General features: G+C 38.7%; 1 pseudogene; it reads right to left on the minus strand.

Moving 5' to 3' along the window:
* Positions 1–1,402: 1,402 nt before the first annotated feature.
* Positions 1,403–3,910, minus strand: LOC140516807 (nuclear autoantigenic sperm protein pseudogene; annotated as a pseudogene).
* Between the last annotated feature and the right edge of the window lie 9,466 nt (positions 3,911–13,376).

Here is a 13,376-nt window from a genome sequence, read left to right on the forward strand (position 1 = left end):
CCTTTAGCAAGCTGTTAACTCACTTTTCAAGCTCTTCCATGGCTTGAGCCCAATTTAAGATCCCTTTGGAGGTACTGGAGGCAGGGTACTTGACTTCCTGTGACTGTATGCCTTGTTCTTCCTAATCTGGAAGGAGGGGAGGAGACACCTGTTCACGAATTATCTAACCTTCTGTGGTTTTAATTTTTTCCCTTTTTTGGGCATTTTCCCAGCCAGTTATTTGACTTCTGAATCCTTTGTCAGGAGGAGGGTGCTAGTGCTTCTCCTCTTCCCAGTACAAGGCTGAGATTCAAATCAGCTGCTCAATTCCCTCTGGGCTTTTGGGGGGGGCAAGGCTTCTACTGAGGGCTGAGGTTCAGATCAGCTGCTCAATTCTGCTAGAGGCTTTAAGCTGAACTTCCTGGACAATGGACCCAGGATGCTTCCTTGGCCACTGTAGCTGCCCATCTCGTCTCCTGCTGCTGCTGCTGTCTGGGGCTAGTGCTTGGGAAACCCTGTTCCCCTCTCTCCCAGCTGGGAAAGCCCTCCCACACTGACCTTTGGAGCTTTCTTTCTCGCTTGTGGATTGAGATATGTGGGACCCTCCCTGCTGGAAACTCTGCGCTGGAGGTCTGTTCAGGTCCTGTTCCTCCAAGTGCCTTGTGGACAGGGCTGGGCTCTGCTCTGCTCGGCATCTTGTGATACAGACCTTTCCTGTCAGCCTTCCAGGTTACCTTTGGCTGGAAATCTCTTTTGCTCTACTGTTCTATGGCTTCTGCTGCTCTAGACTTTGTTGAGAGTAATTTTTTACAGGTATTTTGTGGGCTGTTGGGGAAATGCTAAAGTATATGCGTCTTTCTACTCTGTTGTCTTGGCTCTGCCTCCTCTATTATCCTATTATCCTAATTTTATACACTAAGAAATCAATGCAAATAGAGATTAAGTGAGTTCCCCAGGGTTACACAGCTGGGAAGTATCTGAGGGCCTATTTGAACTCCAGTCTTCTGGACTCTAGTCTTGGAGCTCTATCAACATTTTGTAATTCCTTCAATTAAATCTGAATACATTGACTTAATTAAGAAGTTGATTTAAAAAAATGAAGATCTGAGTATGTTGAGTCCCCTAGAATCTTTATGACTTGTGGCAAATCAAATGGAATTTATAAGCCATTTTCCCATTTTTACCTTATTTTGGTATTTCATATGATATGTTATTCTATACCTTCTTTCTGCCCTACTGATTTCAAGTTTGCCTTACAATTTTTTTCAAATTGTTAGTTCTTTCCCCAAAAGTATGGGTCATTGAATTTGTCAAAGAATAGATTAATATGGTCATTTACTACTCTGCGTTGTGGACTTTATTTATTTCAACAACCCACCATTCTATTTCTTAGACATTACCACATTGTTTCTATGATTACCACTTTTTTTTTTGGGTACAATCTTTATTGAAGTTATACAAAAAGGGTCCCCAAAAGTGAAAAAATACATTATATACAAAAGAATCGTCCTTCGAGAGAAGGGTCCTCCCTCCTCCCTCAGGGAGGTTCACGCGGTGCTTTGTATGGTGGCAGCTCCAGGCTCAGCTGCTGTCTGGTTCTCAGCCTCTGCCTCCATGTTTTCTGTAGCTTCATTCTGAGTGGTAGGGGCATCCCCACCCCCATCGCCATCCCCACCACCACCATTGACAGCTGGCTCTTGCTTTGGTTTCTTGGCCTCAGCTTCTTTCTGGGGACTCTCCTTCGGGTTTCCTCTTTTTTCTGACCAAGTGGGAAATGTCAGTTACACAGTTGGAAGATGTTGTAGCAGCACCATCTGTGGGTCTTCTGGCCATGATCCCAGAGGCTGAGGAGTTCCCACCGCTCGATGTGAAACCAGATGCAGCCTGAACCAGGGTGGCCTTCAGAGCCAACTCAGCAACGTTCCCACTGCTCTGGGACTCCTTGGCATCTTCAATCTTCTCTTTAATTTCAGGGAGCAGCTCCTTCTGCTCCTCAACCTCCTTCTCATCCTCAGCAGAGGGCATCTCAGCTGCCTTTATCCTGTCATTTAGCATGGCCAGCCTCTTCTCAATGACATCTACAGACTTGGTGAACTGAGACACAGCCTCGCCATACTGGCTGTTGTAAGAATAGGCCAGGCCCAATTGGTAATGGGTCTCAGCTAGCAGCCGGTCATGGGCCTCCAGGTAGTTCTGCTGGAGGGTGAGGCAGGCCTGGAACTCCTCTATGGCCTGGCTGTAATTTTCTGATTCCACACTCACTTCCCCCAGTTTCAGGTGGGCTTGAGCTGCATTCAGCTGAGCTTCCTTTGTTTCCTGCCTCTTAAAAATGATCTTTGCCAAGTCCAGCATGTCCCAGGCCAGCTCCAGGTTCCCAATTTCCTCCTCTTCATTTTCCTTTTTTTCCATCTTGGAATCGCTCACGGGCTCTTCTGTTTCTCGCTCATTCTCCTTGTCTTCCTCTTCGGAGGCTTCCGTTTCTTCTCCCTCCTCTTCCTCCATCAGCTCATCTTTCTCTTCAGGGGGTGTTCCTAGAGCCACCTGGTCAACAGTGCCCGTCTCTGGCCCATCTCCAGCTGCCTTAGAGTCTTCTGGGGGTCCTTTGGGCCCCTCCTGGGCAGGCTCTGCCTGTGCTGGAGGCTCTGCGTCAGGAGCAGAGTTCTCTTGTGTGTCTGTGAGCTCCTTGGCAGCCTGGTCTTCTGCAGAAGCCACCTTCCCTGGGTCAGAGGGTGGGCTGTCTTGACCCTCTGTGTGGGTGGCTACTGGCTGCTCCTTGGCCTCGTCCTCACTCAGCACCCCGGCCTCAGCCTCATCTGAAGCTGAAGCCTCTGCTGGCTCCTCTTTAGCATGGCCCTCTTTCTCCTCTCCTTTTTCAGTCTCCAATGCTGCTTCTGGGACTGAGGCTGCCTCCTCTGCCTTCTCTGTCTCCCCCTCTCCTGCCCGATCTGCTGCCTCTCCTTCCACCCTGACTGCAGCTTCCTGCTGTTCCGGAGCCGGCTGCTCTTCAGGAGCATCTTTGGACCTTTCCTCTGTTCTTCCAACTACCTCGCCCTGTTTTTCCTCCACTACTGCTTCTTCTCTGGCCGGCTTCTCTTCCTCTGGCTTTCCATCTTGGGGAGCAGCTACTGTGGCTTCTGAGCCTGTGGACAGCTCCTCCGAAGCAGATGCTGCCTTGGGCTCCTGGGCTGTGCTCGGAATCTTCTTGGGGCTTGCAGGGGTTTCTTCTGCCTGGGTCTCGTCCTCTTTCATCTCGACATCAGCTCCTGTCCCCTCAGCATCCACTGGACGTCCCCAGGCTTCCCCTACAGGGGGGGCAGCCAATGCCTCAGCCTTCACCCCAGGAGCCTCAGCCTGGGCTTTCTGGGCTGCCTCTTGGTTCTTTGTGGCATCAGAGCCCTGTTCTTTCAACACCACCCTTGCTTCCTCCTCTACGTTATCAGTACTCTCTATCATAGACTGATCTTCTGCTCTCTCTCCATCTTCATCCACTGGGACTCCATCCAGGGCATTTCCTAACACACCATTCTCCATTCTTGCCAACTCCAGAAGAGACTTCCCATAGTAAAAGAAGGCTTCTCCACACTCATTAGCTGTCTCTCCATACTTCTTACCCAAGAGACTAGCTGCTTCCTGGAATGCATTGACAGCTGCTGGGATGTCTCCCATTACCAGATGTTTCTGCCCCAAGCCCAGCAGCTTCTTAGATTCACTATCCACATCCAGGCTATCACTTTTGTCTGCAGATGTGGACGGAGCAGGGGCTTCCTCTTCCCTTTTGTCTGCTGGGGCGAGCTCGGCGATCGCGGCGGGCTCGGTGGCCATGGTCTTTCAGAGGCGGGCGGGCGCAGAGGACAGAGACGGGGAGGGGAGGAAAAGAGGGAAGGGGAGACAGGGGCCGGGCGTTCCACAGCTCCCGAAGCAGAAAATGGCAGATTCTATGATTACCACTTTTTAACACAGTTCAAAATTTGGTTTTATTCGGCTGCCTTTCCTCACATTTCCCCCCCCCCCCCCCCCATATAACTGTGTGTATCTACTGTTGGCATATGTTCCTTGTAAACAACACATTATTGGGTTCTGGTTTCTCATCCATTCCATTATTCACTTCAATATTATGGACCAATTCATCTTATTTATTTTTTGTATGTGCACTTGTCTGCATTCTCTTTCTCATATATGTATGCAAACACATGTATATATATATATATATATATATATATATATATATATATATATATATATATATATATATATATATGTGTGTGTGTGTGTGTGTGTGTGTGTGTGTGTGTGTGTGTGTGTGTGTGTGTGTGTGTTTGTGTGTGTGTGTGCATGTGTGTGTGTGTGTGTGTGTGTGTATTCTTCCATAAGAGCTTTGTTATTACTTTTTCCAGTTCTCTAAAATATTTTTGGTAGTTTTGTTGGTATGGCACTGAATACATCAATTGAAGTAGATTAGTCATTTTTATTATATTAACTCAGTCAGGATATCTTCAGTCATGAAATTAAAAATCTGTTGTTCCTTGGCAGGAAATATATATTAAATCTAGACAGCATACTAAAAAGCAGAGATTTCACCTTTCCAATAAAGGCGTATATAGTCAAAAGTTATGGTTTTTTCCTCTACAAGTGTATGGTTATGAGAGTTGGATTATGAGAAAAACTGAATAGCACAGAATCAACTCTTTGTAAGTATGATGCTGGAGAAGACGTTTGAGAGCATTTTGAACAACTAGAATATCAAATCATTCAGTACTTTAAAAAAATTTACACTAATCATGGGAAGGATAGTAATTGAACTGAAGCTTAAACACTTTGGCCATGGAAGGAGAAGACAGACTCATTGAAAAGACTGATGTTGGGAAAGGGGGACAGAAGAGGATGAGTTGGATAGATAGAATCATGGAAACAAAGAATATGAAGTTGGACATACTTAGAGAGATAGTAGTATTTTTCCAATTCATTAGATCTTCATTTTTGTGAAAAGTTTTTTCTTTAAACTGTTTCCATATACTCCTGGGTTTGTCCTGAGAGAGAGATTACCAAAATGGAGTCTAATTTGAAGTTACTTTGCATGTAATTTATCTATGTTCTCTTGCTAAGTTATGTTGTTAATCAATAGAAACACCCATGATTTTTATGAGTTGATTTTATGTCATTTAACTTTGCTAAAGTTATTTAGTGTTCCAATAATTTTGCTTTTAGTTGATTCTTTAGGCTTCTCTAAGTATACCATTATATTATCTGCAAAGTTAATAATTTTATTCACTGACGTTTTATTTCATCAATTTATTTTTCTAGTCTTATTGCTACACGTAGCATTTTAAATACTATAATGAATCATAAAGTTAGTGATCATAAATATCCTTGCTTCACCGTTGGTTTTATTGAGAAAACTTTGACTTTGTCTCTATTATAGATGATAATTATTCTTGATTTTGGATAGATAATATATATTATTTTAAGAAAAGTGAAGTGAGTTCTATGCTTTGTAGTATTCTTTTTTTAAAAAAAAGGAATGGGTGTTGTATTTTGGCAAAATATTTTTCCGTGTCTATTGAAATAATCATAGGGGGCAGAGTCAAGATGGTGGAGTAGAAAGACACACATACGCAGGGTCTGCTCACACAGCCCATAAAATACCTGTAGAGAGGGACTCTTAACAAATTTTGGAGCAGCAGAATTGGAGAACAACAGAGTGGAGATTTCTAGCCCAGGGTGACCTGAAAGGCCCACGGGAAACGTCAGTTCCACCAGACATGGAGCTGAGCCCAGCCCAGACTTGGCTGTGAGGTAGACGGCCCGTGAACATCCCTTTGGGGCAGAATCTCCAGTCTCAGAATTCCCAGTCACAGCAGCGCTTCCCAGATCCCTCAAACCACAGGTGCCAAAGGTCAGTGACGGGGGTTTTTTCAGCTGGCTGGGAAGGGAGAAGGGTCTTCCCATAGCTCAGCCCGCAGGCAGTGGCCCGCGCAGGCCACATGGGGCAGGTGGCAGGAGTTCTCACAGCAGCCCCTACAGCAGCCTGAGACCATTGCTGGATAGTAAAAACCCCTGAGGGAGCTGGTCTTTGTCTCACACTGAATGGCAGCTCTGCCCCCACAGCTTGACTGAATCCCACCCTCCCAGTGCTAGCTTGATGGAACTGGAGATCAGGTGCCTGTGGACAGGAAACTCTGCTAAGATTCTGGGCACAAAAATCCTTCCTTGTGCCCAGACCAGTACACGCTTGATTGTGCCACCTTGGAGGAACTAATATCTTACAGGTCCCCAGAGTATACCCTACTCTTGACAAAGGACCCAAAAATCAGGCAACTGGTTGGGAAACTACCCAAAAAAGGGGAAAAAATAAGACCATAGAAGATTACTACCTTGGTGAACAGATATCTCCTCCCATAGTTTCAGATGAGGAAGAACAATGCTTACCGTCAGGGAAAGACATAAAAGTCAAGGCTTCCATATCCCAAACAACCAAAATAAATATTCGATGGGCTCAGGCTATGGAAGAGTTAAAAAAGAGTTTTGAAAATCAAGTTAAAGAAGTGGAGGAAAAACTGGGAAGAGAAACGAGAGAGATGCAAGAAAAGCATGAAAAGTGTTTCAACACCTTGCTAAAGGAGACTCCCCAAAAAAATGCTGAAGAAAATAACACCTTTAAAAATAGGCTAATTCAAATGGCAAAAGAGGTTCAAAAAGCCAATGAGGAGAAGAATGCTTTCAAAAGCAGAATTAGCCAAATGGAAAAGGAGATTCAAAAACTCACTGAAGAAAATAGTTCTTTCAAAATTAGAATGGAACAGATGGAGGCTAATGACTTTATGAGAAACCAAGAAATCACAAAACAAAACCAAAAGAATGAAAAAATGGAAGATAATGTGAAATATCTCATTGGAAAAACAACTGAACTGGAAAAGAGATCCAGGAGAGACAATTAAAAATTATGGGCCTACCTGAAAGCCATGATCAAAAAAAGAGCCTAGACATCTTCTTTCATGAAATTATCGAGGAAAACTGTCCTGAGACTCTAGAACTAGAGGGCAAAATAAATATTGAAAGAATCCGCCGATCAGCTCCTGAAAGAGATCCAAAAAGAGAAACTCCAAGGAACATTATGGCCAAATTGCAGAGTTCCCAGGTCAAGGAAAAAATACGGTAAACACCTAGAAAGAAACAATTCAAGTATTGTGGAAATACAATCAGGATAACGTAAGATCTAGCAGCTTCTACATTAAGGGATTGAAGGGCGTGGAATATGATATTCCAGAAGTCAAAGGAACTAGGACTAAAACCAAGAATCACCTACCCAGCAAAACTGAGTAGAATACTTCGGGGGGGGGGGGGCGGGAATGGTCTTTCAATGTAATAGAGGACTTTCAAGCATTCTTGATGAAAAGACCAGAGCTGAAAAGAATATTTGACCTTCAAACACAAGAATCAAGAGAAGCATGAAAGGGTAAACAGCAAAGAGATACAATAAGGGACTTACTAAAGTTGAACTGTTTACATTCCTACATGGAAAGACAATATTTGTAACTCTCGAAACTTTTTTCAGTATCTGGGTAGTTGGTGCGATCACACACACACACACACACACACACACAGACACACACGCAGAGAGAGACAGAGACAGAGACACAGACAGAGACAGAGAGACAGAGAGAACAGGGTGAACTGAATAGGATTGGATCATATCTTAAAAAATGAATTTAAGCGGTGAGAGAGAAATATATTAGGAGGAGAAAGGGAGAAATGCAATGGGACAGGTTATCTCTCATAAAGAGGTAAATAAAAGACTTTTCAATGGAGGAAAAAAGAGGGGAGGTGAGAGAAAAAACGTGAAGCTTGCTCTCATCGCATTTGACTAAAGGAAGGAATAAAATGCTCACTCATTTTGGTATGAAAACCTATCTTACAATACAGGAAAGTGGGGGAGAAGGGGATAAGCAGGGTGGGGGGGGATGATGGAAAGGAAGGCAGTGGGAAGGGGGAGGAATTTGAAGTCAACACTCTTGGGGAAGGTCAGGATCAAAAGAGAGAATAGAAGCAATGGGGGCAGGATAGGATGGAGGGAATTATAGTTAGTCTTACACAACACGACTATTATGAAAGTCATTTGCAAAACTACACAGATATGGCCTATATTGAATTGCCTGCCTTCCCAAAGGGAATGTGTGGGGAGAGAGGGATGGGGAGAAGTTGGAACTCAAAGTTTTAAGAACAACTGTTGAGTATTGTTCTTGAAACTGGAAATAGAAATACAGATAATGGGGTATAGAAAGTTATCTTTCCCTACAGGACAAAAGAAAAGATGGGGCAAAGGGAAGGGAGGGATGTTAGAAGAGAGGGCAGATTGGTGATAGGGACAATTAGAATGCTCGGCGTTTTGGGGTGGGGGGAGGGGAGAAATGGGGAGAACGTTTGGAACCCAAAATTTTGTGGAAATGAATGTTGAAAAGTTAAATAAATAAATTAAAAAAATAAAATAAAGATATGAATAACAACTTAAGTAACTGGAGAGATAATAATTGCACATGTATGGACCATAGCAATATAATAAAAATTATTATACTATTAAAAAAATAAATAATCATATAATTTTAATTTTTTTGGTTATTGATATGATTTTCTTATTAAGGTTAAAGGTTTTCTAATTAAGATCTGGTCCTGTATTTCTGGCATAAATCCTACCTAGTGATAATATATGACCTTTTTGACAAATTTCTATAATTTTCTTCTTACCAGTTTATTTAAAATTATTGAATCAATATTGATCAGACTGGTCAATAATATTCTTTCTCTGTTTTTACTATCGTGATTTAGTCATTAACGTCATATTTGTTTCACAAAAGGGATGTGTGTGTATATACATATATAGAAACATACACATGTGTGTGTATTTGTGCGTGCACATATACATACATGCGTGAATACATACATATATGCATATGCATACACATATAAATTTGGGCCATTTTAATTTTTATTAATATTCTTCTATTTTCCTTAGACTGTCATTTTTACTGATACTTTGATACTGATGCTTTACTTATACTTTACTGATACTTTGGCAAAATTACTCCTAGTAATTACTTTAATTTCACTTCAATGTAATATATTTTTCCTTTTCATTTCTGATATTAGTTATTTGGCTTTCTTCTTTTATAGATCAAAGTAACCCATGATTTGTCTATTTTATTGTTTTCCCATAATACTAGTGCTTAGTCATATTTATTAGTTCAGGTTTTTTTTTCCCTTGCAAATGTATTGATCTTACCTTTGTATTTCATGATTTTTATTTTGGTATTTAATTTTAGATATTTAATGTGTTCACTTTTTTATTTTTTAAGTTTCATACCCAATTCATTTAATAGTTCCTCTTTTCTTTTATTGATATACACATTTAGATATGTAAAATTTCCCCTATGTATTGTTTTGGCTGCATCCCATAAATTTTGATATGTTGTCTTGTTATTAACTTTAATGAAAGTATCCATTAGTTGTATATTTGTTCTTTTACCCTTGAATTCTTTAAGATTATATTATTTAGATTGTTGATATTGCCTAGATTATTTCATTTTTAATCTATTCTTCTTTGGCCTTTTCTTGATTGTAATTTTTACTGCACTATGGTCTGACAATGGTACATTTACCATTTCTGATTTTCTGCATTTATTTGTGAGATTTTTATGCATTAATACATGGTAAAGTTTTATGAAAATGCAATATGATATTAGGTAAAAAGTATACCTCTTTCTATTCTCATTCAATTGTGTTCAGTGAACTATGATATCTGTGAGAAACAAAGGAAAGAAATATTTTCACATGATTCATACTACTCCCACCTTTGCAGGAGTGATAACAGGATGCAAGTCAGAAGTGAATGGTTCTAATCAGAGCTGTGACCTAGAATCACCAGACTCTCATCATGTAAAAGGTCTAAACCTTGTATGCACACCTAACAAGATGTTTAATACTATCCAACACACTCCAAGTGTGGAGCTAGCTAACTGAAATGCACATGCAATGTATGACAAAGGAGGGGAGGAAGCATATCTAAGGAAGAGAACATGAAATATGTGGTTCAGTAAGTTGCATCTAGCCAATGGAGAACAAGGGGGGAGATATAAATTGGAAACTGAAATAAATAACGTTGGATTAGTCTTAGCAATTGTGCTCCTTTAAGGAGTTAGCCATACACAAGGAATATGAAATAAAATAAAAAATAACAATTTCCTGGCTTCAACAATACACATACACATACACACACACACACACACACACACACACACACACACACACACACACACACACACATACCCATCTCTGGGCTGAAAGTCCCCGAAGTTGCTGGTGCTGCCTCCAAGGTCCAGAAGCGGTGTTTCTGCTATATTGATGCTGGCCTAGCCCCTAGACCAAAGTCACTGACCTCTCCTTTTGGCTTCCTAAATTGTTCTGGGCTGGAAAAATATCCCTTAATCTGACCTCTTGTTGATTCTGACGTTCCCAATTTTGAGTTGATTTGTTATTTTCGAGTTGATTCAAGGGGAATGTTGGGACTGCTCAGCTATAGTGCTTCCTCTACTTCTGTCATCTTGGCTCTGCCCTGTTTATGGATATATTCATAACTTGCATAATTTCAAAATAGTTGCATTAATTCCTAGTTCCACCCACAATATCTCAGTGTGCCAATCATCTCAAAACCCCATTTGCGCTGATTATTTCCATTTGTGATCATATTTGTCAATTACTATGGCATGAGGTAATATAACCAATTTGTTTTTATTGAAAGTTTTTTTTTCTTCTGAGTGGAAATGTTTCCAGGTGTTAATACTTTGGAATTTTTCTTTTAAAATATTTTTATGTGTTCTAAATACATTTATAAAGTAAGGGCACTTTTTTATTTATGCACAAAGACACACACATATATACTTATGTAACTATATTTATATGTAGTTATATTTATGTATATATGTGTAGGTATGTGTGTATATGCACATCTGTATGTACACGTATATATGAATTGTATGAGTATATATGTGTGTGTATATAAATAACTAATTGCCATATATATGTTCAAATATTCCCATGCCTCCACTTTCTTCGTATTCAAAGTGCATTAATTTTTTTGGTGCAGAAGATTTTCACTTTCATTTCCTTAAACTTGCATGTTTCAAATTTTGTATTTGCCTCTATGCCTTGATTAGTTAAAATATAACTTACCCATAACTTTGTGAGGTACATGGCCTTTTTCTTTTATGTATTTTGGTAGCATGTTCTTTAATATTAGCATCTAATATCCATTTAGAATGGATTCTGGAATATGGTGTATGACGTTAGACCGAGCACAATTTTTTAAACACTTTTTTCCAGTTTCTCTATATGGCTTAATTAACTAGGAAGTTCTTAGTTTTATTCTTTATCTAGCACTCAGTTATTGATTTCTATTGCTCATAATTCTCTATTGTCTATTCCTCTTAAGGATTTTTTAAATCATATAATATCATTTTAATGACTGATGCTTTGCAATACAATTTGTGTTCTGGAAATGCAATTTCCTCTTCATTCTTAACTTTTTATTTCAGCTCCCGTAGTATTCGTGATTGTTTGATTTTTTTGGAAGCTAATTTTGTTATCATTTTATGAAAATCTACAAAATATTCCCTTGGTAATTAAATTGTTATATCATTAAAACTATAAGTTAACTTTAATAGAATTCTCATATATATTTTTATTGGCATGGCCCAGCCGCAAACTAAGTATTCTTCCAATAATTGAAGTTCTTCATTTCTTTTTTTGTGAGCAACACTTTGTAATTGAATCTATATTGCGTGTGTACGTGTGATTTACTAGAATGGTTGCTAAATGCTTTCTGTATCTTTTACTTTTGTGAAATATATTTTCCTTGTCTTTCATTTACTTCATGGATTTGGCTACTGTCATGCAGAAACACATTTAATTTTTGAAGATCAATTTTGTAGGAGGAAATTTAGCTGAAGTAGTTGTTTCAAATGGTATCTTTCTTGATTTTTTTGGTATTTTTGACATATAACATCATGTCATCAGTACATAGGGTCAGTTTTATATCTCATTTACCTATCTTTGTACTTTAATTGCTTTTTCCCATTTTATTACTGATCCTAGCATTTCCAGAAAAATATTGCATAATAAATGTAATATTTAACATATTTGATTTACTCCAGTATTTACTGCAAAGCTTCCAGTGCATTCTGTTTATGTATGATATTTTGGTTTAAATTGATTGACTGATTTTATATATACATATATGTATACATATGTATATATATGTAAATATGTACATACACACACACATATATACATACATATACACACGTATATAAATAGATATATCTGTATCTATCTATCTAGATGTATAAATAGATACATAGATACCCATATCTATATCTATATCTATCTATCTATCTATCTATCTATCTATCTATCTATCTATCTATCTATCTATTCACACTCTCTAGGGATTGTCCCGTAAATAAATGAACTTTTTCAAATATTTTTTCTTTGTTTGGTGAGATGAATGTGTGATTTAAGATGTTTTGTTTTTTAATATTATTAATTTTATTTATTTTTTTCCTAACATTGAACCATCCTTTTATCCTTGCTATAAATCCAAATTTGTTTAATGTTTTCTTGGATAAACACTCATTATCATGATATTTTTAAAATTTAGTTTATTTAGTAATGCTTAAAATTTAAAAGGTAATGAATTGATATTCGTTATTGATACTCATCTAGAGGTGTTTTCTTCTGATTTTTGTTCTTCCCTGGTTGAGATATTGATACATATTTAGTTTTTAAAGTAATTTAGGAAGGAAATTTTTTCAGGTGCTATATATTGCTGTATCTATATAGAATTAGACATATATATATACACATATATGACAATTGGAGGGATTAAGTCCAAATAAAGAAAAAAATATTCACAAATGTAATTTCATAATGGCAAAAAATAGAAATATATTATATCCTGTTTGATTTAAAAATGGCTACAGATATTATGGTTCAGGAATGGAGTATGTGACAGGATAGTACTCTTCCTTTAAAAATAAGAAACATGAAGAAATTTGAAAATTGTGAGAACATTTATGGATTAAACAACAACAATCACAAAAAGAATCTTCACAATCACTTTGACAATATGCACAGAAAGATGATAAGACAAGCAACATGAAAAAAGAAACTGAACAGTATATAACTGTAATGTGTGAGTATAATCTTTGAGAGTATCTTAGGAAATTAATTTCTCTCCCTTTTCTGCAGAGGCACAGCTGGAAGAAGGTGGGTGGTACAATGGAACATTCTTCTTAAATCAGCATAATGTCATTTTGATTTTTTTTAACAGACAACGACTTTGTGTTGGA

This window comes from Notamacropus eugenii, chromosome Y, assembly GCF_028372415.1.
Source record: "Notamacropus eugenii isolate mMacEug1 chromosome Y, mMacEug1.pri_v2, whole genome shotgun sequence".
Lineage (NCBI taxonomy): Eukaryota > Metazoa > Chordata > Mammalia > Diprotodontia > Macropodidae > Notamacropus > Notamacropus eugenii.